This window comes from Thalassophryne amazonica, chromosome 7 (assembly GCF_902500255.1).
Source record: "Thalassophryne amazonica chromosome 7, fThaAma1.1, whole genome shotgun sequence".
NCBI lineage: Eukaryota > Metazoa > Chordata > Actinopteri > Batrachoidiformes > Batrachoididae > Thalassophryne > Thalassophryne amazonica.
Genome location: NC_047109.1, coordinates 45,990,101 through 46,016,787, shown reverse-complemented (window position 1 = coordinate 46,016,787; position 26,687 = coordinate 45,990,101).

Genomic DNA, 26,687 nt, shown 5'->3' with positions numbered 1-26,687 from the left:
GGCCTTTGACTTTAATGACTGATCTTTAATCTGATTGCTGGACTTTAATCCTGATCATGGCCATTTGATTACTTCTGAGAAATCTTTGCTCTTGGTCTTAACCTTTCATACATACTAAGACATTTGAGCCTGACCTTTAGTCCTTTTCAGTTTTCTTTGATCACGAATGCTGCACGTGCATCAAGTCACTTTCTTCTCAGGTATACTGTGGAGATGGTTCTATGAGGTAGTTTCTTGGAAACTTGATTTGAGAAGGAGATGCATAAGCCACTGCATGTACTCATTAATCAGTCTCGGAAGTTATGAAGTGGCTGTCATTTCACTTTCATGAAAAGCTCAATAGATATTGAGTGCAGATGAAAACCGCATGCAAGTATAGTCGGACGTAAGGCCCCCTTTACACATAGTACGATTAAGTACAAATCTGGGCGACTCGTGGCGGAACAGCTCATATGAGCAAACCACAAAAACATCGAGCCGACAGGCAGATGTGCATGTTTCTGGTGCGATGTGTCGTGCGAGCAGGAACACAGTGCAAGCATCTGGGATGAGGTGCACCACACTGCGCCGCTGAGAAAATAAAATAAAAAACAGCTGTATAATTAGTGAATGTCACTGGGTTGATACAACCACAATTCCAATGAATTTGGGACGTTGTGTGAAATGTAAATAAAAACAGAATACAATGATTTGCAAATCTTCTTCAACCTATATTCAACTGAATACACCACAAAGACAAGATATTTAATGTTCAAACAGATAGACTTTATTGTTTTTGTGCAAATATCTGCTCATTTTGAAATGGATGCCTGCAACATGATTAAAAAAACCTGGGACAGGGGCAACAATGCTCAAAGAACACCTGTTTGGAACATTCCACAGGTGAACAGGTTAACTGGAAACAGGTGAGTGTCATGATTGGGTATAAAAGGAGCATCCCCCAAAGGCTCAGCCATTCACAAGCAAAGATGGGGCGAGGATCACCACTTTGTGAACAACTGCATGAAAAAATAGTCCAACAGTTTCAGAACAATGTTTCTCAATGTTCAATTGCAAGGAATTTAGGGATTCCATCATCTACAGTTAATAATATAATCAGAAGATTCAGAGAATCTGGAGAACTTTCTACACGTAAGCAGCAAGGCTGAAAACCAACATTGAATGCCTGTGACCTTCGTTCCCTCAGGCGGCACTGTATTAAAAACTGACATCATTGTGTAAAGGATCTTACCGCGTGGGCTCAGGAACACTTCAGAAAACCATTATCAGTTAACACAGTTCATCGCTACATCTACAAGTGCAAGTTAAAAACTCTACCATGCAAAGCGAAAGCCATACATCAACAACATCCAGAAACGCTGCCGCCTTCTCTGGGCCCGAGCTTATTTGAAATGGACAGACGGAAAGTGGAAATGTGTGCTGTGGTCTGATGAGTCCACATTTCAGATTGTTTTTGGAAATCATGGATGTCGTGTTCTCCGGACAAAAGAGGAAAAAGACCATTCAAATTGTACCAGCGCAAAGTTCAAAAGCCAGCATCTGTGATGGTATGGGGGTGTGTAAGTTGCCCAAGGCATGGGCAACTTACATCACAGATTTGTAAGTTGGCAAAGGCATGGGCAACTTGCAGATCTGTGATGGTACCATAAATGCTGAAAGGTACATCCAGGTTTTGGAGCAACACATGCTGCCATCCAAGCAACATCTTTTTCAGGGACATCCCTGCTTATTTCAGCAAGACAATGCCAAGCCACATTCTGCACGTGTTACAACAGCGTGGCTTCGTAGTAAAAGAGTACGGGTACTAGACTGGCCTGCCTACAGTCCAGACCTGTTGCCTATTGAAAATGTGTGGCACATTATGAAGCACAAAATATGACAACAGAGACCCTGGACTATTGAACAACTGAAGTCGTACATCAAGCAAGAATGGGAAAGAATTCCACCTACAAAGCTTCAACAATTAGTGTCCTCAGTTCCAAAATGCTTATTGAGTGTTGTTAGAAGGAAAGGTGATGGAGCACAGTAGTCAACATACCACTGTCCCAGCTTTTTACCTCCGCCAAGGAAGTTATGTTTTCGGTCGTGTTTGTTTGTTTGTCTGTGGATAACTCAAAAAGTTTTGAACGGATTTTGATGAAATTTTGTGGAATGACAAGAGGAACAAGTGATCAAATTTTAGTGGTGATGGGGATCACGATCTGGATCCAGGAATTTTTTTAAAGGATTAGGGGGATAGGGGGAATTTTGACATTCTAGTTTCTAACTCCACAAAAACAAGGCAGAAAGGCTTGAAAAAAATTATGGTGTAACATAGTCAAATGTTCTATCAAACAACACAGTTTGGTGATGATCGGATCCGGATTCTGGATCTGGTGATCCAGAATATGCAAAAATATAGGGAAAATGGAAAATGTGTCAGTGTGAGGTGACAAATGAAGCAAGAGATGCACAACTAACACCAAATTGTAGCTGAATCTGTACTGATGTCATCAGATTTGATGTAGCTTCAAATGTTATGGAGCTAGATCCAGAAGAAAACCGCCATTACCGAAAAATCGTTTTTATACAATAACCTTTGAACTAATAAAGACATAAAAGTGATTCCAACTTCTAGTGGTATGTTTTCATGATCAAGGATGTCAAATATAAAGGAAAGAAAAGTGTATGTATCATAGTTTTGGTTGTAACACTGAATTGTTGAATAGATCACTGTGCCAAGCAGGGAATCTGTTTAGGGTCAGTGACCCTTTGGCCTTGTTTAGAGAAGTGTTTCATAAATGTTAAAAAAAATTCATATAATTGCAGTTTAGTTGAATAATAGATTGAATTTTGTCTCATTTGTGTTTGTCTATAAGCACTTGTAATATCAATATCAGTGCTCAGATGACTTTGGGAAAGGTGCAAGTTGCAATAAACTGTGATGCCAAGCACTAAGGATACATGCTATCCAGTCACAGCAGATGAAACTTTTTTTACTACTGAGCAAACATCATTGTTAGACTTTTTTAGGTTCAATGATTCCACGGCGTGTAGATGTTATGGCGTCAGTGACCCCATGGCCTTGGCGGAGGTTTGCACTCTCTGAGTGCTTCTACAACCCCTGGCAAAAATTATGGAATCACCGGCCTCGGAGGATGTTTATTCAGTTGTTTAATTTTGTAGAAAAAAAGCAGATCACAGACATGACACAAAAGTAAAGTCATTTCAAATGGCAACTTTCTGGCTTTAAGAAACACTATAAGAAATTAAGAAAAACAATTGTGGCAGTCAGTAACAGTTACTTTTTTACACCAAGCAGAGGGAAAAAAATATGGACTCACTCAATTCTGAGGAATAAATTATGGAATCACCCTGTAAATTTTCATCCCCAAAACTAACACCTGCATCATATCAGATCTGCTCGTTAGTCTGCATCTAAAAAGGAGTGATCACACCTTGGAGAGCTGTTGCACCAAGTGGACTGACATGAATCATGGCTCCAACACAAGAGATGTCAGTTGAAACAAAGGAGAGGATTATCAAACTCTTAAAAGAGGGTAAATCATCACGCAATGTTGCAAAAGATGTTGGTTGTTCACAGTCAGCTGTGTCTAAACTCTGGACCAAATACAAACAATATGGGAAGGTTGTTAAAGGCAAACATACTGGTAGACCAAGGAAGACATCAAAGCGTCAAGACAGAAAACTTAAAGCAATATGTCTCAAAAATCGAAAATGCACAACAAAACAAATGAGGAACGAATGGGAGGAAACTGGAGTCAACGTCTGTGACCGAACTGTAAGAAACCGCCTAAAGGAAATGGGATTTACATACAGAAAAGCTAAACGAAAGCCATCATTAACACCTAAACAGAAAAAAACAAGGTTACAATGGGCTAAGGAAAAGCGATCGTGGACTGTGGATGACTGGATGAAAGTCATATTCAGTGATGAATCTCGAATCTGCATTGGGCAAGGTGATGATGCTGGAACTTTTGTTTGGTGCCATTCCAATGAGATTTATAAAGATGACTGCCTGAAGAGAACATGTAAATTTCCACAGTCATTGATGATATGGGGCTGCATGTCAGGTAAAGGCACTGGAGAGATAGCTGTCATTACATCATCAATAAATGTACAAGTTTACATTGATATTTTGGACACTTTTCTTATCCCATCAGTTGAAAGGATGTTTTGGGATGATGAAATCATTTTTCAAGATGATAATGCATCTTGCCATAGAGCAAAAACTGTGAAAACATTCCTTGCAAAAAGACACATAGGGTCAATGTCATGGCCTGCAAATAGTCCGGATCTTAATCCAGTTGAAAATCTTTGGTGGAAGTTGAAGAAAATGGTCCATGACAAGGCTCCAACCTGCAAAGCTGATCTGGCAACAGAAATCAGAGAAAGTTGGAGCCAGATTGATGAAGAGTACTGTTTGTCACTCATTAAGTCCATGCCTCAGAGACTGCAAGCTGTTATAAAAGCCAGAGGTGGTGCAACAAAATACTAGTGATGTGTTGGAGCGTTCTTTTGTTTTTCATGATTCCATAATTTTTTCCTCAGAATTGAGTGATTCCATATTTTTTTCCCTCTGCTTGGTCTAAAAAAGTAACCGTTACTGACTGCCACAATTTTTTTTTTCCTGATTTCTTATAGTGTTTCTTAAAGCCAGAAAGTTGCCATTTGAAATGACTTTAGTTTTGTGTCATGTCTGTGATCTGCTTTTTTTTCTACAAAATTAAACAACTGAATGAACATCCTCCGAGGCCGGTGATTCCATAATTTTTGCCAGGGGTTGTAGTTTGAAACATGTTGGAGGTATCCATTTCAAAATGAGCAAATATTTGCACAAAAATTATAATAATAATAAATAATAATAATTATTTATATAACTGTCCTGGCGGTGGTTTCTGTGTTTGCAATGTGTGTACTGAGCCATCAACCAGCTGTTAGCTGACAGACACCCCCCGTCCTGTGTGCAATCAGACCTGGCTGTCCGGCCTCCATCTGATCAGATCTGTACATACATATAAGCGACACAAGTGCACACATGCGAGACACATGCACCACATGTGTGTGGCTTTCTGGAACTCCACACTTGTGGGGGCACAAATTTCACATCCAGCTTGACTGTGATCATCTGATGACTGTTTTTATGATGAGAGTGTGAATGGCCACACATTTTCTAAGTGCCAAATGAGCGGTGTTAGATGTTCTTGTGTGTCAGCTGGAATTTTGCCGACACCTGCTGCGAGATGGTTCGATGGGCTCTCACAGCGCACACTCTGTCTTTCAGCCGCTGGTGTGTGCAAATAGTTGTAGCAACAAGTGTACGAGGTGTTGTAAGCAGCTACGATTTTCCACGTGTTGCATACGATTCCTGGTTCATGTACACTTGATGCACAATTTGACCAAATTTGCACTATGTGTGAAGCGGCCCTAAGGCAGGGGTCAAAAAAGAGAAAAAGAGAAAAGAAAGAAGAGCAAAATAGAACTCAATGAGGACAGCATATGGCCTCTAGACATGCCCACAGATGGGAGTATAAAGACAACTTAAACAGTAGTTTATTTCCATACGCCATTCTGCATGCACTTATTTTGCATCACACCTGACATGTACATGGAAGAACTTACTGTGACAAATGCAGACACGTCAGTCCACGTGGCTTCATGCAGCTTGAGGTCATAGCAAAAGAATATAGTCATGAAGAAGCAGGAAGGGAGATAAAGGTGGGGATTTGCACTGGGGAGAAAGGGTGGGGAGGGCTTGGACCACAGAGGGGTATAGAGAAGCTGCATATTGGGAAAGAAACAGGATTTGCAGAAGTGGCGCGTGGCCACGATGCACATTGAGCTGTATTTGTGTGCCGCCGGTGGACACTGAAAAGCGTGCGTCGCCCACTGAGCTCCATCCACAACACAGACACCCTACCAGGCACACATGAAGGATGAAGAGAGGGCTTTGGGTCTTCCTAATCCCGGCTCATCCTTGTTCCATGTTCCACAGCTCGCAACCATGCTTAGCAGAATTTCATGCCAGCATCAAATCTAAAACCACCACACTACAGTAAAAGGATAAAGGCTGAGGTGGCAAGAAGATGAGTAACCTTTTGTCATTGTGAGACTCCTCCTGGTCGTTAGGCTACATCTTTGATCACAGCTCAGTTTGATGTCTTTTTTGTTGTGAAAAGACTTCTGTCCACACACTTCTGTGTACCCCTCTTTTAGAGGGAGCTTTGTGTGATAGGCGTTGGACTAAACTGTGGTTTGATTCCAGGACCATGTTCAACACTACCTACGTCTGTCCTTGGATAAGACACTTCATCTGCATTGTCCCAGTTCACCCATCTGCAAATGGCGACCATATCTCACAGCATTTTGTGATTCAGTGTCACGAAATATATATAAATCTATTGGTTTGTGATATTGTTATGAAAAGTGCCACATTTTCATAACAGGAGCACAAATTCATTCAAATACATTCTGTGACAGGAGAGCAAAATAAAAGTGAAGCAGGGGGTCTGGGGGTTATGGTTAGGGTTATGGTTAGATTATGGGGTTAGGGTAGGGTTTGTTAATCTGGGGTTAATGGGGTTTTTTAATCTTACAATAGTAAGATTTAAAAAAAAAATCACAAAAATGTGACTCATTTCGTGACGGGAGCATGAAAAAAAACTTGTGAGACTGTGTTGGCAAATGGATACCAACCTTGGCAATTGAAGTAACCAGTAATGGACTAGTACCTCATCCAGGGGGATTCATAAACCCTCAAATGCTTAATGCTGTGGTATCCATGGCAAGCATGGTGTGCCTCAGGGCCTGGATAAGACTTAGTTGTTCTATCGAGCAAGCAGGCTACTTTCCTGAAGAGAAATCATCTCATTGGGCAGCTGCAAATCAAACAAGTAGAATGAAGTCTGCATACAGAAAAGATGTTTGGTAAAGGAATGAAACAAGGGGGGAGTAAATAAAAGAAGTTAGATAGCAGCCTCCCCCAGCAATGTCTGTACTCGGAGAACAGGGGCACCCACAAAAACAGAACCACGGATTGAATCGCTAAAATTCAATACCAGCTGATGCCATCCTTCTCCCAGAGACAGAGGCGCATTGCTGCGGGCGCACAGGGAGCACATCCTCAGCAGAACTAAGTCTCCCTGAAGAATGGTAAAGCAGGAAAACAACAACAACTAAGCATATTAGTTTCACCTCCGTGAATACGTGTGTGCTGGCAGAGGAATGAAAGACGAGTGTCCCTTTGTAAGACAATTACAACAGAGCAGCAGTGTTGTGCGCCTGCACAAATAACGCCTCCCTGCGATTCACCGGCGAAGGGAAGCAAATGTGAAAGCTGCCACTGGATTTACTGTGATGAACAGAAGAATGCTGGTATTTACTGCGTCTTATCTCAAAACCCAAACACATTAGGGGCTATTGAACACATTGAGGGTTGAATCTTTCAGCCTATTCAGTCGAGGCATTTTCATCATTCTGTTTGTCTTTAGGGCAAATTATCCTCTTTAGATTGGTTTTGATTCTGCACCGTCTGAGATTCTGATGAAACACTTCACCACAGTTGAAATCCTATAAGGAATATCCCACTTTTGTACGTTTCACATCTGCACGGCAAAAGTACATTTGTAGCCAATAACCTTTCCTTTTCTTACAAGCCTAACATTACCTCCCTATAGCCTATTCACACACCCTAATTACAAGATAGATAGGACTATCCTAGCAGTGTAGGGTGATCGCTAGCCTGTCTGCATCTCTGTGCTTAAGCATATAGCCGACTGCTGAGCAGTTTACTTCAGCTTTGATAGCAACGGCATCAACAGCAGGACCTAATGGGGTGCATGACCGGGAGATCTGAGCGCAGGCCTTCCATATGCATCTCCCCACTGCCTCACAAATCTCATGCAGCATTACCATGGGATTGGGAGAGAGGGGTAAGCTACGCTACGCTAGCGATGTTCAGTCACGTAGGATCACAGTAAATGGGATTTTCAAATTTGTGTGTGCATGTGCATTCTTCTCAATGTGGGTGTGTACAAAATGTGAGCATAGCCTCTTTGGGCTTGTAATTTACAAGGAGTGTGTGGAAGCTCTGCTCATGTGTATGTGTGTGTGTGATCGAATGTGTGTGGAATATCATTATGCGTGTTTGTAACTGCCTCTGTGCAAGTACATGGTGAGATGTTGTTTACTGCCTCTTCTGCAGCTACACTGCATGACGGCATCCAACACTGAGGGTGGGAGGGTGTCAGGGGGGATGGCGAGTGGGTGACGGCGGAGACAGCACCAGGGTTATATAGCGGCTAACTGGGGAGCTGTTTAGTTTTATGTTAATTGAAGGGGCTTACACAGAACTCTATTGACAGTTAACATGCCCTTCAAGGTGTTCTTTGTGGTTCAGCACTTCTGTCAAGACAGAGGCAGTCATTTTGCTTCACCTTTATTTATATGCTTCACTACTCAGAACATTATGGAACACCGTGGGCCCCAGTAATAGATGTAGAAAGGGGCACAAGAGGTCAGCTGTACAGCTGACCCAACCAGGTGCTTCGGCCTTCCAGGAGTCAACCAATGGGCTCGATGCTCAATGTGGAGTAACTAGGTGGAAGGGAAGAAAAGAAATTAATGAATCACAAGCTGAGTTTTTCCCCCCCCTCAATGTTGCAAAGCTGACAATGCAAAGGGATGAGTTTGAAAGGTTAGGGGAGATTTTGCATTGACGGTCATGAATTTGAAGGCCAAATTACACTTTGTGGGGCTGCCAGTGTGCATGAATCCATTTGGTATGTAATGTGTAGATTTTGTGTAAACGTTGTCACTCTGCAACCTCGTTTTTGTGTTGATGTACAGCTTGTTTTAATCATATGCTCTTCTATAAGCGCATGTGATAGATGTAGTTGTGGTCAGAACTTTACATACACCCATCATGGAAATGAAAGTCATGACAATATTGGGTTTTCAGTGTTATTTTTATTTTATTTTTTTTTCCCAGCTATTTATTGTCTGGTGCAGAATTATTGTACAGCATAAGTTCAAGTTCAAGTTTATTCAGCACTTTGGAATAAAATAAAAACAAAACAAAACTGATTTCTCGGCCAGTGAACCCATGCAACCGAAAGGGTGTAGGTAGAAGTAAAGCTTCTATACACCTACCCCTTTTACCTCAGTAACTTTTACTTATCACAGCAAAACAAAACAAAACAAACAAAATGAGCAGAACAGCAAACACAGACATCTTAAAATAATCAATAAACTCGAATTCCTCATCATATCCACACCAATAACAGCACACATCGCATAATAAAAAAAACAAAAACAAAATTAATAACTTTAATAAATTGACCATACTTTAACGAACAGCAATATAGTCCTTCACCCATATATTGAATTTTCAGAGAATTTAGACAATTTTCACATATTCAGAGAAGATCATTTCTTTATATTGGCGTTTAAACTGATTGACATTTGGACATCGCTTGAGTTCTTTGACAGATTATTCTATATTTTAGGGCCACAAGTAGAAACACAAAAGCATAAATCTAAAAAAAATAATAAAAATAATAAAGGAATTTGATGTACACGTTTAAGTTGATTTTGTCTTTTCTGAAATTAACACTGCATCAAAATTACACTTACAATGTAAAAAAATATACATATTCCCACTAAGATTATTAATTTAGTGTTTTTTTTTGTTTGTTTGTTTTTCTCATTGTATTTTATTTATTTATTTATTTATTTTGCTGTGGACTTTTACCTTCTGATTAGTGACTGTGATTGGCCACAGCTGATAGCTTCTTTGTGCCAACATAAAAAGAGATTATTTGGCAGCACTCATGGGGTTGACAAAATCACAGGTGGAAAATCCAAGGAGCTATTTGCAGATCAAACTAAGATGATCATAGATTTACATAAGTGAGAAACGTCTCTTGGAAGCTTTTCTAAACACCTTTCTGAGGTGGCATGGTGGCGTAGTGGTTAGCGCTGTTGCCTCATAGCAAGAAGGTTATGGGATCGCTTCCTGCCTGGGGCTTTCTGTATGTAGTCTGCATCTTCTCCCCATGTTTGTGTGGGTTTCTTCTGGGTGCTTTGGCTTCCTCCCACTTCCAAAGACTTGTGCGTTAGGTGAATTTGATTCTTTAAAATTGACCGTAGTTGAGAATGTGTCTGTCTATATGTGACCCTGCGATAGAGATGAGAGATGATGAGATGAGAGATGAGATTCATAGTCATTGTCATTACACGAGTGCGACAACAACGGAATTACGTTTACACTTCAATTACCTCAGACAGCAATTTATCCACAATTATTACTTGTTTACTGTAATAATGGCACACTTCAGAATTAAAGACAACACATATACATTTGACATTGCTTATGTGCACTGAACTTGAAGCAGTTCATCATCCAAATTGAGACAAAGTGGATGAAGGCTGCAGCAGGAGGGGACCGCACCGCCCAGCTTGGGGAGTTGAAGGCTGCAGCAGTAAAAACCACGCTGCCTTCGAGGTGGCAGGGAGGAAGCCAGGGTGAGGGGAGTGGAGAGACATGGGGAGGGGAGGGATGGAGGGAGGGAGACATGCACTTGTGCAGATGAGTTAAGTTTCTGTCAGTTTCTGTCCGTGTGTGTATGTAAAGTCTGACATTGCTAGGCAACAGCATGCTGGAGGGGGAGTAGATAGATAAGAAGGGGAGCATCACAAGCATCAGCATCACATTCCTTTGCAATGCAGCCATATGCTCTGAGATGGTATCCATTTTGTGTTTGAGTTCTAGAGTTCATGCAGTCTGAGATTGCACCGCATTGCCCAACTCATTAATTATGATGGACAGATGAGGGGATGAGATTCTGGAAGCAGCCGTCTTGCTAATATTCCTGTGGATTAGGGCAGCACACAAACCAATCAGCACCAAACCTCCCACCATAAAAGCAAATAGAAATAAAGCCTCAACATCTTCCACAGAGAGTGGAGCCACATGTCACACTCCATTCTCTCAGGCATCGAGAGCATAGCCCGCTGGGTAGGTTCCCTCAGGGGATGCAGGGTCCCCCAACCCTGATTTCCTTGTCAAAAAAAAAAAAAAAAAATGGTGTCAATAGCGTTGAGAGACCAGCTGATCAATTCCATGGTTAATTCAAATCTTAATTTGAAGAATTCACATTCTGCGATGGACTGGCATCCTGTCCAGGGTGTACCCAACCTCTTGCCCTATGACTACTGGGATAGGCTCCAGCTCCTGTAAGCATTAATTGGAGTAAGCGGGCATAGAAAATGAATGAATGAAGATTCCTAAGTTTATTAGTTCATGAGATATTGGGAGGGGAAGCCACAAGGTCTGGGAAAAAGTCCCCAAACTGTTACCCTAACAGATAAAGCAGTCTAACAATCAGCTTTTGAAATGGCTGTGTCCTTTTCTGCAACAAGCAAATGCTGTGAACGTGAGGTCCAAGAGACAGTGATTATGGTTGTGACTGCGTGCAGTCCTTAAATACACATTGGCTTTTGACTTGACTTCCGCACTTGTGATATTCTAGGATCAAATGTGTTTAAAGAAATGTCCTTTCCTGAACATTTGTGTAGCACAAGTGGGAATTTTTTGCAACCTTTCCCATGAAAACGCCCTATAGACCCTAGACGCTGAAAATCCACAGACATAAATGTCACTGCTGATATGTCACTGGAAACCTGGGTCTTTGACCCTGTTCATACTGGGTTTGGCAATCTAGCTTGAGCAGGATTCAGGCCAAATCCAACACAAGATGGATAGGTTTTTTTCTGAATCTGAATGGCAAAAATTGGACTTAAGCCAGATGTGAGCTGGAATTGATCGGGATTTGCCAAACACAATTGTCGGAACACAAATGTAGCTATAATCTGGCTAGAGTGAGGATCATGACGTCAGACTTTCTCACTAGGTCCATGTGCCCACAGCGTTCTCTGCATTTTGGTGGCACTCAGTGTGGCTGCAACAGCAAGGAGAGCAAACAGCTTTCTTTCTTTGTTTCTCACTCAGACAATCTGCCAGGTGTGTTCCGTTCCATGTGACACACGTCCAGATCACACACTTGTACTCATACGTCCACATCACACTCGCAAGTTGTCATGTCTAGATCCAAAGGCATACACACCCACATTCACATCCAGACACATCTCTCTTGGCTTGAGCTGGATTGAGTTTGGACGCATGTATAGGATGAGCCGGTTTTGAAAAATCCAGCTCAAGCCGGATTACAAACCCAAGTCTGGATGGGATCTTAGTCAAGGTCTAGAACAATCACAAACCCAGACACTCCGATTCCTCACTTAGTTTCTCAAGTGCTGTAATCAAAGTATCCATTGATTCTATAACAGTGACAGCATCATCTGCAAAGTCAAGGTCAATAAACATTTCTTCACTAACTAGGATGTGGAACAGATTGGGAGTGGGGCTCAAGCAATGTCCAAGCATGAACCAGTTCAAACAGCGGTACAAAAATATGTTTTTTTCTGGGTATAGGGAGGAGGAAGGGTAATGAGGGTTAGGGTGTTTTTGTTTTTTGCTTCGGCTTGTAAATATATAGTATTTTGTATGTAAGTAGGTATGTGTAGGTGTATATTTATGTTTGTGTATATATATGTGTATATATGTATATGTGTATATATGTGTATGTATGTTGATGTGTGTATGTATATGTATATATATATATTGATATCGGTTTAGGTGTGTAGGAATCTATGTGTATATGTGGCAAAGGGTATTACTGGTTGTGGGGAGGAAGGGGTAGGGATAAATAAGCTGATGCTTCACCCTACCCCTTTTCGGACATGTTGGGTACACAGTAGGAACTTTTTTGTTGTTGTCTTTACTGATCTATCTTGTAATTGTTGTTGTATCAAATGTTCGAAATAAACAGTTTTCATTCATTTTCATTCAACTAAGGTTTCTGGTTTCAACAACATGCAAGCATTGATATCATTATTAAAAATCCCAAGGTGGTGAATGCTTTTTATAGGCATTGTCAAAACACAAATCTGTGCACATACTGTAGCTCATCTTTGTCTTCTTTTTTTTTGTACATAGGACCTTCTTGAAGCATCATTTGCCCTTTAGAGGACGGTGTTTGAAAAAAAAAAAAATTTAGCTTTGTGGCAGACATTACAACAACTTGACATAGCCACAACTATACAAACACAAATTTGTATGTGCCCGTCTGTAGGTGTAAAGCAGGAAAACATGTTTCATTTGAATTCATGAACATACTTGAAGACTGTTTTGATAAGTGGGTGTGACTGTCACTGCCATTTCATGTCTAATTGGTTACGCATACGTCTGTGCAAAGCAGACAGGGTTTCCCACTCAAAGATCAGAGGACACAAATACCAGCCCAGTCTTCCATCACACCACCAAGGTCACTTGTCACTTAGCACTCCTCAACCACTGTGCATGTTTGATTTGGTTGACACATTAACAGACAACTGTGACATTTAGTTGTGGATGCTAAGAAGACTATGCCCTTTAAACTCCTTCTTCACACCCGACAACCCTGTAAGTGTGCCAGAGCAGCGACAGGACATGTTTTAAAAGTGTAATCGCCAATTAGCAAGTAATTAAAAATGCATTGGAATCAATTAGTATTTAACATAAGGTGAAGGTAAACTAAATACCACAGTAGCCTCTGTTGCCACGCACCCACCCGACACCCTATTAATCAAATACATGTAAAACTCATTATGCAACCCAAATTAGCATCAGCGATTTTCTGCTAAACAGGGGGAAATAAATAAATAAACAAATGGCTGCAGCCCTGCAAACATTGTCATTTTCAGTCAATAAGACAAGAAAGGCTTCCCAGTAAAAGGACAGTGATGAAGTGCAACAGGAGAGAATGAAGTCACAATGCTAATATTAGCTTGGTTGAAAAATGTCAAGCTTGTGAGGTGGGTTACATGGCTACAGCTAATCATTTAGGTTAATTGAGGTGTCCAGAAACCATCTTTGTTTCATGAGACGACTCCCAACACAGAGAATCTATGCAGTGGCAGTGAGCAGAAGGTACCTGCTCTAATTATTTAACCCACTAATTTGACCTAATTTGATGAGAGGACAAATGATGGTTCAAGCTAGGAGGTGCTAGCACCAACATTTTTAGTCAGGGTCAATTTTCAAAAAAGAATAACCCTGAAGGCAAATCGTGGTAATTTTTGGCATACAACATTTTTAGGGGTTTTGAAGGGTGCTGAATTCCAATCTTCTGTATGCCAGGCTGAAAAATTACCCATAATGCTTCAAAATGGAGAAATCCAATATGGCCACTGCCGCCAGGTCAAAATCTAATTAACCACTCATCTTTTTGACTGTAATGTGTTTTTATAGGTTTTCACATATGGGGAATTAATGACATGCTCAGATTTAAGATCAAGACTAAAGAAAATGCTTTAAATGATTGTACATGGTTAAAAATGTTGTCTCAAATAATGAATAGTCATGAAATAAAGTGGACCATGACACAGGTAGATGCATTCTGAAGAATTTACTTGAAACATGTTAAGGAACAAGGTTGATTGCCATATTTTAACTATTTATATTTTAACTAATCCTATTTATTTTGTGATAAAATGTTTCAGACTATTAGCCTATCTAGACTAGGCTACTAGGACACTAGTCTAATCTGACCTAACCTTGTTTCTTAACAAGGTATTCCTCAAAGGAATAAGAACATTTATTTTGGGTCTGAACCTGTTACACAATAATTACCCCACTACATACGTAGGTGAATGAGCCCAACACGTCAACCAAAACAGAGACACAATGGCTGAGAAGTCCAATTATGGGGGTCTTCCTGTAAATATGACATCTGGGATAGGTTGAGTTCCAAGTCATGGAAGTAGACTTAATGAGGCATGCCACTTGTAGCATGTAGCATGTAGTGCCTTTCTCTGGGCATCGAGCATATACCATAGGTACTTCAGCATTGTGGACACCAGCATTTAAAGAAGGCCAAGGGACACTCACATTTCACCTGACTACAGCAGATAGATGGCTATTTTTGAAAGATGGGGATGGACCATTTGTCTGCCTGGGTGGTTGCTGTACATGCCCCAAAATGCTTCCTTATTGTGGTGCATGAAATGATGCTTGGCACCAGTTCATGCTCCCAAACTTGACCTAGACTTACCAGTGTATTTTTCATTAGCACAGTAAAGTCCTGGTAATCACTAGGCCTCTACAGAGTCTATTTTGCTACCATTTGCTCACCTTTGTGGCCCGAACAGGTTGTCAAATCAATGAAACGGAGGTCAAAATGTATATGACCCTGAGGTGGCTGACCAGAGGCCTGTATACATTCCAGCTCCACTGTGGCACTAGTGCCTGAGCACATACATAAACCTGCTCACTGCGCAATAAAGATGATTTAGCACTGTAACTCTACCTGCCCGCCACCAGTCTCAGGCTTGTGTGCTTTTTGATTAATTGTGAGCCAACAGGGATTTATTGTTTGGGGGATATTTGCCTCAGCGATTTAATAATGGTGGAGGAGGAACACAATTAATCAGAGGGGGTCCCACACATGCTCCCCTGTTAAAAATGTGTAAAATTAATGACTATGAATATGTATATTTGTTTGTGAGATGCAGAATACAGTTTGTGTACTTGTATTTGAGCTGTATTATTATATTGCCGCATAGTATCTCCATGCTCAGTAAATAATATTTCCCATTGTGTGCTATGCTATGAATATATATCTATCTCATGGGTGGCCGGATATCATCTCACTAGCATGGGTTGGTGGAACTGCTTATTATTGTGTTTTGATATGGCGTCTACAGGTCCATCAAATATCTACACTCCCTCTGTACGTGCACAACACACACACGCACACACCTAAGTTCCTTTCCACATCCCCTCTGCAGTGGGTAAGCTCCTGCAAGTAGGGGAACCTCCTTCCCACTCTCATAATCATGTACGAGCAGCTTGGCACTATAGAAAAATAATGATGTGCCATCCTGTTGGCTCATTTATCAGCATGTTTTACAACAGGCGCCGGGTGGAAGTAATTAAACTCTGCCATCATTACAATGAGCCAGGCCCCCCTCTTAATAGACACCCAATGAGACACTAGAGGCCTGACTGGTAATTGTAGCTCCAACTATCTGTGTCTCCATTTCTATGTGTGTATGTGTGTGCGCATGTGTCTGTCTACAATCCCCCGATTTAATGTGTGGTTTTAATTAGTCAAGAAACAGAGCTGATAAGCAATGGGGGAAAATAAAATGAATTAGACCAAGTGAATTAGAGAAAAAGGGCTCTGGTCTTTGCCCTACTAAGTGCCAGTTTGACCTTTTTTTTTCTTTAGCTCTAGACACATTATATAAATCTCAGATGTAGTGCAACAATAGTGCAAATCATTTCTATGAACCCTTATAATATCTCATCAACAGTGTTCATTCTTATACCCCTTTCATCCAGGGCATGAGCGATCTGTCAACAGCATACTAAACAGAGGTTGCACATGTGTTGGACTCATTTGTATCAGTGTTGGATATTGGTCAAACAAACACTGACACAATTCACAAAGGACCAACTTCTGTCCAGGGTCCCTAAATGGTATTTCCTCATCCTAACTACCAGTTTAGCCATTTACATATCTACGAGCATGCTGGGATATGTAATACAACACCAGACCCAGGGTTTGGAAATAAAAGAAACTTATTCAAAGCTAATCTCAAACTGCATCTTACTTCAAAACCATTGCATGCCCTGAAACTCCTCGATGCTGAGTTGTGTTGTTCATGTGCCACCCCACATTTTTCACTGGCCCCTTTTGGCCATGCCATTGAATATTTTCTGCAGGCACTAGAGGTGGGCGGATCGATCCTAATATCGATAATATCGATACCAACGCTGGTATTGATAGTGAACGATCCTCGTGTAAAAAGATCAATACTCAAGCTTTTTTCCTCTCCCACACGCACTGACTGATGCACACGCAGATTCATCAAAGTCTACTCTTTGTCTGTAAGAGCAGCGCTGCTCTGTGTCACACAACACGGAGCAGCGCACCCTTGTATTGTGGTCTGTTAGCCCTCTACTTTAGGAGATTTTGTTTTAAGTTGTGTTGGGTGATATGTTTTTAAACAAAAATGTTGATTGTGATAATAAAGTATTTTGTTGTCACGTACAATGTTTGGCGAAATTCTATCCTAGGTCTTTTGGATCCTTTGCATCTATGAAGCTTAAATATGAAAAAGTATTGGTATCGGTATTGATATCGGCAATACTGGGCCTGTATTTACTTGGTATCAGATCAATACCAAAATTCCCAGTGTCGCTCACCTCTAGCAGGCACCACTGGTTGTGTGGACGTCTGCTTGTGTTTTTTTTTTTTTCCATTTTAAGCCCATTACACACGAGCTGCGCTGCATATGGATGTTGGCTGACAAATGTTGTTTTTTTTTTGAACCCCATGTTAGTAGGTTACAGCATACACACTACATGTGTGAGCAGCATGTGTCTGGTGTAGCTGGAGCCTTGCAACTCTGGTGAGTCACATAGAGTTCCACCTTGGAGCCTCATTTTGATGCATGATATAAGCAGTTCTCAGCATAATCAGTTTAAAAAATTTGTAGTTAGTCATATTAACATAATACCAGCAACATTAAATCAGTATTTACTGTAGTTTCACTGCCTATTGTATAGGTTGCAGACATGTAAATTAGATAGATAGATAGATAGATAGATAGATAATTTGAAAGCAGAACATGCATGTGAGGAACAGCAGAAAATCTGTGTAAACTATAATAATATCAATAAATTAATCGAACATTTGGTGTAATGTAATTTGGTGTAATGTTTCGGTATAACATTTCTCCATGTAAAGGAGAGTTGCGGCAGGAAGGGCATCCAGCGTAAAACCTGTGCCAATTCAACATGCAGATCGACCTTGGATCTGCATGGAGTGACAATAGGGGAGCAGTTGTGGGGACTTTCTTTCTTTCAATGTAATGTAGCAGTTTTCTTTCTTTCTATCTATACTCAAATGGTACACAAAGTTTACTCAAAGACTCTAAAAGAAATAAAACAATGAATACCAGGACATTTTCATCACTTTCTAAACAAACCCAGGACAACCAGGATAGGATGTGAAAAACAAGACATGTCCTGGGAAAACAGGATGTTTGGTCATCCTTAACTGTCTGTCTGTTTGTCTGTCTGGTAGTATTCACTGCATTTTAGTGTTGACGTCATGTTAGCTCACAAGTGTAACATTATTGTATATCAATATAAACAAGCAGTAGTGGCCTTGGTGGCTGCTAGACCTATGATTTATAAATAAAGGAAATGGATACAATCATTTCAAGCTATATGTAACTTCAACAACACCTGCTCATTCATTTACTATACCCACTTAACCCAGTCAAGGGTCATGGTGGGCTCGAGCCTATCCCAGCAGTCACAGGATCTGATGTAGGGTACATCCTGGACAGGATGCCAGTCTGTTGCATGGCCATATATAGAGAGACAAACCAGTGGTGGGCACAGTTCCGATAATCCGATAACCGATAATTATCAAAGATTATGTTTTCATTATCAGATTCTCTTTTTAGATAACTTTAAAACCATTATCGGACTAATTATCTTACGATAAATTTTTGTCCGATAATTTTTAGAGCGATAACGTGGTAAATAAAGCTGAACAGCTACAAATATTTCTAAAACTTAAAATCAGTTGAGCACCTACCTGTTGAATGTTTTGTAGCTGATGTGCAGTTCTACCCTCTGCAAACAGAGAAGAGCTGCTTTAATAAAAAAAACAAAAAAAAAAACACTATCCTCTGCAGACAAAGGAGAACTGGTCCCAAAAAAAAACTCCTCATTTCCCTTAACCCCATACTGAAACATGGCCAATATCACCCAAGTCATCCAGAGGATACATTTTTAACTTATGGTTCAACTTTTAACCAAACTAATTTCGGACAAGTTATTTAAATTAATGTCATGTCTGAAGTTTTATAAAGAGAAAATATCAGATATATGTTTTAGTTTTAAAGTAATGCACTAATTTTTTAAGGTTTTAGTGTGGATATATGCTGTGCCAAGCAGTGCATTATGGGTAGGATAGGGTAATCTCAGTACGTTCACGACATGAGAGAAATGAATTTAAAACACTCTGATCAGGCTGTACGGAGAACAGCATTAAACGCTAGTGCCTAAAACTCTCGTGAATATATTCTCTGGGTTTATAGACGTTATTGTGTCTGCATTTATTAAATTCCATGCATCTTAAATGTAGCAGACACGGATTATCTGGAATTTTGTTTTGGCAAGTTTTCAAGGTCTCTACTGCCATCTACTGACCAGTAGTGTTCATTCGCCCTATTGACGTATCCCATAATCCCTGGCGTGCCAGAGAGTCGCTGCAGTCAAAACGATGACAGTTGTAAATGAATATTAGACTACAAAAATGTAATTTTTTTATGCTTTTCATCACGTTAATAAGAGACTGCTGCATGATACCCTAAAAACTTGCTAAAACCATTATAACAAATAATCTGTCTGTTACATTTAATCTGCATGGAATTTAACAAACGCAAACCGAATTTCAGACATACTATATATTAGTCTCAAACAAAGAGATCTTGCATCTCTGAGGTTTTGCGGGATTTGAAACGTCAATAGGGCGAATAGGCAACATTTATGTGTCAAGACAATATTGAGTGCAATATAATTTTACAATATAATAAAATGTGTGCCCAATATAATAAAACGTGCGCACAACATCATAAAAGGTGCACACAATATCATAAAATGAGCGCACATTCTCTCCACATGCAAAATATTTTGCAACGACACTTCCAAGGCTCCGTAAAAATGCCTGTTTTTACAAATAAAAAAATGGAATATTTTACAAAAGCACATTTATCTGTAAACACCAACACATGACACACGTCACATTAATGTGTTGGTTTACATAATGAATGACTCAACCAATCAGTGTTTAGCAGAAGAGGCACATTTTATCCAGAAACCTTTGCGATCTGTCTGTGTTTTTTACAAAACTTCAGAATTAGTGCGGCCAAGTGGTTAATGCGCTTGGTTTCAGTTCGGAAGGTTCTGGGTTCAAATCCCACCCCTGCCACATTTCTCCATGTAATGTGGAGTTGCGTCAGGAAGGGCATCCGGCGTAAAACCTGTGCCAAATCAACATGCAGATCCACCTTGGATTTGCTGTGGCGACCCCGAGTGCAAACAAGGGAGCAGCCGAAGGGACTTACTAAAAGATATATGTTATATTTTAACTTTGCACAAATGACAGAATTGACATTAATGGAATTATTCTATCAGTATTAATTTTATTTATATACCAAACCATAAGTCAGCACTGCTTTATTTTCCAAGACCTCTGCCTGACCGGAGCGTTGTGATTGGGTAGAGAGCTGGGCTTTGTGGCTGGTCTCAGCTTGCTTCTGCGCTGGAAGCCATGTAGTAAACAAGAGCTTCCAGCAGGGGGCAAGATGTTCAAAGACATAAGTGCGGGCTCATTGTTTGGGTCTGTTGCCGCTTTTGATGCTACCAGAAGTGATCATGGTGTTAAAACTCAAATTCAGTTTGTTAGTAGTTGTAAATGTACCAGAGACAATACTGGAAGTTATCGGTTATCTGTAACTTCCAATACATTTTTGGGTGGTTTATCGTTTTATCTTTATCAAAGATAACTTTTCAGTTATCTGATTATCTGTTATCAAAGTTAATTTTTTGGTTATTTGTGACCACCACTGAGACAAACACATTCACACCTACAGCCAATTCACCAATTCACTTAACACGCATGTCACTGGAAGTGGGAGGTGACTGGAGCACCTGAAGGGAACCCGCACAAACTCCGCACAGGGATGGACCAGGTGGGAATCGATCCCACAGCCTTCTTGCTGTGAGGCAACAGTACTATCCACTAAGCCACCATGCTGCCTTACACCTGCTCCTAATTTCCATTATACATGTGATGAAAAGACAACATCTATTGTTTTTGAGTTATTGTGGAAACAAACTGTAAGAGACAGGCTGGTTCAATTATTGAATTTTAAAGTGACAAATAAAGGTATGTCAGGAAATTGTCACATTTCTAGACTATTTCGTGACCTCAGCAGCAAATTCAACCAATCCCTTTCTTTCAATGGCAGTAAAATTTGTCATTTAACTTTTCTCTGTGTCAGCCAGAGGCAACACAAATGTACAGTGGCGTCAAACTAAAAACAAAACAAAAACAAATAAAAAAAAATATATATAAAAATTATAAAACCAGATTTTCTACCACCATTCCACAGTAATTATAGTGAAGGCAAACATTGGCATTGTTTTCACCCACCAAACCTTGTACCCATTTGCAGCTGGGTGGACTGGGACAATGCAAATAGTGTTGTGACCAAGGACATAGACACGTGGCGTGACTGGGAATCAAATTCAGGTCTACCTATTGGCAGCCAAACTCCTATCCCACTGATGTACCTGCTCCGCAGCCCAGTAATAGGACCCTGAAAAGAACAGTAAGATTATGAGCTCAGCCGTTCGATAAACAGATAAATACCCTCCACAGCTAATCCGGCACTTATATGATTTCTGTAATAATCTAATAAAAGCAAAATTGATTTTCTCTGGGGGCTCTGCAATCATTGGTTATTATAGAATGTGTATACACTCATTGCACTGCAGGCTAGCCTCTGTATAGTCCTTTACAGTTGTGTTCAAGGATATCATTAGAGCAATGATTATTAAAAAAATAAAAACAAAAGCAAAACCTCCTTTGTTGCATAACCAGGACAAAAAAAAAAAAGAAGAAAAAAAGCTAAATTAAATAAAACACATCTGTCTGCTGCTAAGACTGAATTGAATGACTCGGGTAAGTTGGCTGAGATATTTTAAGATCATATGTCATACTGAAGCAATTATGGATGCTTTTCCTCAAGGATACATCGGCTATTAAGATGCCTGATTGGATATTTTACATTAGATCACTAGCCAGCTGACTATACACAGTAGCTCCTTTACCATATCTGTATCATTTAGTATCACTTATAGCTCTAATGGTACATTTACCCTTCACCACCAGCACTAATAGTGCTCTAAGGCAACCTTTTGAAGTTGGCCTGATGTCATGACCCTTGTACATACCCCTTCAAATGCTTGGTTTGAAGGTTTACCTTGCACTCCAAAACCCCAGCTATCTAGATATCAGTTAGATCTATGACACCAATTGCAACCCCCAATTTCTAAGACCAATCCTTCCTCTACTTATCTGGATTTGTCCTTTAACATGTTTCCTCCACCCACTATAATCCAGCAGTAACGAAGCAGGTTCAGTCTGTGTTTTTAATGTTGTACCAATTAGCTGCTGCATGGGGTCTGGGGCTAGTGGTCACAATACCAGTAGAGGTGGCAGCAAATGCTGTAGTACCTAGGGAGGCTGTAAGCATCCATTAGTGGTTAACCATCCCTACTCATTTTTTTACTCGCCCTAAGCTCTCTCATTAGTGCAGTGAGCCCTGACAGGTAAACAGCACTAATGGGAATGGCCTATCAATAAACACCTCATATGCTACTAGGAAGTGCTAGCAGGGGGATTGAAGTTATAGACCAACAGTGATAAAGAGGATGCAGGGATGAGTTCTTTGATACAAATAACTATAAAAATGGGGAGGTAGTAGGTTATTAGTGATATATTGTGTGACTGTGTTCTTGGGTGTTTCACTCAGAGGTAGAATGAATGTACTTTTGCAGAAAGAACTAGGACAAAAAAGCAATTTTGTCCAAGAAAAGATCTTGTTGAAGATTCTGTTGAAATAATTCTGTGATTGGAAGTCTTTTCAAAGTCACTTTGAAGTGACTTTGTAACTTTGGCATACGGTTGCCGTGTGCTCATGATGTGACTTCAAGGGATGACCTAAGGTTGTTTGAGATTATGTTTATAAGTAGGTACTGTTGCATACCTTCGCTTTGTGTTAATGTTTATACTTGTGTATTGCCACTCACATGAAAGAGTGAGGGAAATTGGAAGTGAACAACAAGAAGGAACTTAACAGAAACAGAAAAAAAATGTAAGGATAGGAAGAAGGGCTGGGGGGCTAGACAGAGATGAGAGAGAGATGTTATTTATGTTTGGAGCAGGTTCACTCTGAGTTCACCTTACTATGAGACATCCCCAGGTGGTGACAACTGTATGGCTGCTGATGTGTGTCTGTGACTGTGTGGGTTCATGCTACTGTGCAGCTGTGTTTTGTAAGAGAGAGTACAGCAGAGACTGCAATGTCTAAGTATGTTTCTTTCTTTGTGATTTACAAAGCTGAAGGTCAACAAGTGACAACAGGTCAGGTGTGGGAGCCTGCTAAATGGACTGCATTTATGTAGCGCTTTTCCATCTGCATCAGACGCTCACAAGGCTTTACAATAATGCTTCACATTCACCCGGATATGAGGGTGCTGCCATACAAGGCGCTCACTACACACCAGGAGCAACTTGGCGATTAAGGACTTTGCCCAAGGGCCCTTAGTGATTTTCCGGTCAGGCTGAGATTTGAACCAAAGATCCTCTGGTCTCAACAGCACAACACTTAACCACTAGACCATCGCGTCCCCATGTGGTCACACTGCACATGGTAGCATGACCACACTACAGAGTCACACTTGGTCCTGCACAGGAATCACCCAGACAACCAAACTGATTGTCCCCACCTCCTGAAAGTAGTCATCTAGTCCTCACAATGCAAGTTGTTTGCCTCGTCCTAGTCGCCTTAAGTAACCATTCAGTTGACACAACGTAATTCCAGCTGTAACCAAGAATCCTCTGGAGAGCCCTACACAGTAAATTTTGCTGACTAAAATATACTCTGCCGGGATAACATTTGGTCCCAGTCTAAATAGAGTAAAGTACACTCTATTATATAGTGAAATCATCTCTACTGTCTTGTCAAATCAAGTGTTTCTACTCCAATAAGAGTTGATTTTACACTGTGATATAGTTGATTTAGCACTGTGATAGAGTATATTTAACTGTATTTGGACTGGGACCAAATGTTATGGCAGCAGAGTAAATTTTATTCTGCAAAATGTACTGTGTAGTATCAAAGACAGGTTGGCTCACAATGCTGGATCATACAAATAAAAACCTTCCTGACACTGGTAATTTTGGTAAGGTACCTCACACATGTGATGCCAAGCTAAGTACCCTAATTTACCTACGGGCTACAGTAGTCTCCAGCTCACCTCGGCATCTATCATATTAGTCAGCCATTCACATCTTGCAATTAAAAAAAGTAATTATACTCTAACTGTTAATGCATTGTCTGCTTAGAAGCAACTTGTTATCTATCTGGATACTGTGACCCAAGATTACAATCAGTGCTTCTCTATCCTAGCGTAGGGCCCAGTTACACTGGGGGTTAGGACCACCCTGCCAAAGATTCAAGGGAAAATGTCATATGCGTGCGTGCCACATTTGCTCAACTGTAGCTGAAAAAAATGGGTGTCTGCGATGTGTTGTGGACTGAAATATCAGTCGCAGAGTGTATCCTGTACATATTCAAAATGTGCTCACCCTTATTCTAAAATTTGACAACTGGATTAAAATAGGTGTGCTACAGTGGTACCATATCTGTGCTGCAGAGGTTCATATGTTAATGGCTGGCACAATGAGCAGAGGTGGTGGCCAAGTGATTAATGCGCTTGGTTTCAGTGCAGAAGGTTCCGGGTTCAAATCCCACCCCTGCCACATTTCTCCATGTAATGTGGAGTTACGTCAGGAAGGACATCCGGCGTAAAACCTGTGCCAATTCAACATGCAGATCCACCTTGGAGTGCAAACAAGGGAGCAGCCGAAGGGACTTACTTTAGTGTGGAGAAGTAGGGTGTAAAAGGAAAAAGAAAAAGCTCTGGTGCTGAAATTTGTGAAAAGAGTTATACATACAAAACAGACGTTTTGATTATCTATTTATGTTTAAATTTACCTTCAGAGCTGAAGACTGTTTGGTGCACAACAATGGAGGTGAGCCAAAGAATGTGTCTTTGTCAAAGGCATCTTGTTACATGCTTTCATTCCAGACATAAACAGTGGAAAACTCCTTTTAAACAGATGCCTGCATTAACAAAATTTTAATACAGTCTGAGCTGACTTCTACGGATTGTTTTACAGAAAGTAAAAGGTGCAGACTTCATGGAAGTGCATACTCTGTATAGCACATTCATACTGCAAGCGTGATGAGATTTTATGGAGGCAGGCTATTTTTTGGACAACCTAATATTCCTTTTTCTTCACTTTCTGTAAGGTATTGCATTTGATAAAGTTTTCTTCATGTTTTGACTTGGAATTGAATGTGCACATCCAATAAAATAAAATATTTCATGTCTTGGACATGAAATAAAAGCTATTTAAAGATTTTGAGCTTTACTCACTTTTTTAAGCACACTGCTTTTATTTTGAATATAATGATAGATAGATAGATAGATAGATAGATAGATAGATAGATAGATAGATAGATAGATAGATAGATAGATAGATAGATAGATAGATAGATAGATAGATAGATAGATAGATAGATAGATAGATAGATAGATAGATAGATAGATAGATAGATAGATAGATAGATAGATAGATAGATAGATAGATAGATAGATAGATAGATAGATAGATAGATAGATAGATAGATAGATAGATAGATAGATAGATAGATAGATAGAGCTGTGCATACCCCTGTTCTTAATACCGTGTGTTGCCCCCTTTAACATCAGTGACAGCTCTTTTGTGGTAGTTTGTGGATGAGGGTCTCTGATGGCTAAACTGTCACTGAATATGTCTTGGGCTTTACATCAGTTACAAAGAAATACAAACAGTATGGCATTCTGTGGTAAAGCTACATGGAGTAGACAGCTCTGAAAAACTGATTGTACAAGAAGGAGAAGAGTGAGAAAAGCCACCAAGACACCCAGAAGGTTATAGGCTTATGTGGATGTGATTAGAGAAATTGTGCACAGCAGGGCTGTGAAATGAAAATTGTGAAATCCGAGGAAAATTCGCAGGGGGTCTGGGGGGGCGCAGAAACCAAATTAAATTTTCATCTAGTGATACATTTTCAACATCTCATGGAAGAACAAATCTCAAAATTAGTGCATATTTAAATGATCCTAGATTCAACCTTTCATTTGAACCGTCAGTGATCATGTTGAAATAACAGAATATGACATGGAAGTAGGACCTGGTATTATTTTTCCTTTTAATTGTAAACCAAATTATGCATTAACTCAGAACAATTAAACTACATGAAATTCATGAAGACTGAAAAGGCTGTTAAACCATGTCAAAAACCATAGCTAAAGCTTGTAGAATATTTTAAAAATCATGGTAAAATATCAATAACATACCTTATAGTAAAAAAAGCCACACAATTGTGTAAATTCCTGTAAATCCACTCAAAGCAACAGTGTCTTTTTTCTCATGAAAAAAAGTCTACATTAATAAAAACTAATTTACATTGTTGTGTAAATTCATGTTGCCTAATTTCATTCAAAGCCACAATGTCTTTTTTTTCCAATGAAAGAAAGTCTAGATTAATGAAAGGAAAAAAAGGCACATAATCTTTTCTGAAATCTTGTTTGAACAGCACAATGTATATTTTCCAGAGAGAAAAAAAATCTTACCAGTTCACTTTTCCCGTTTATCTTTCAG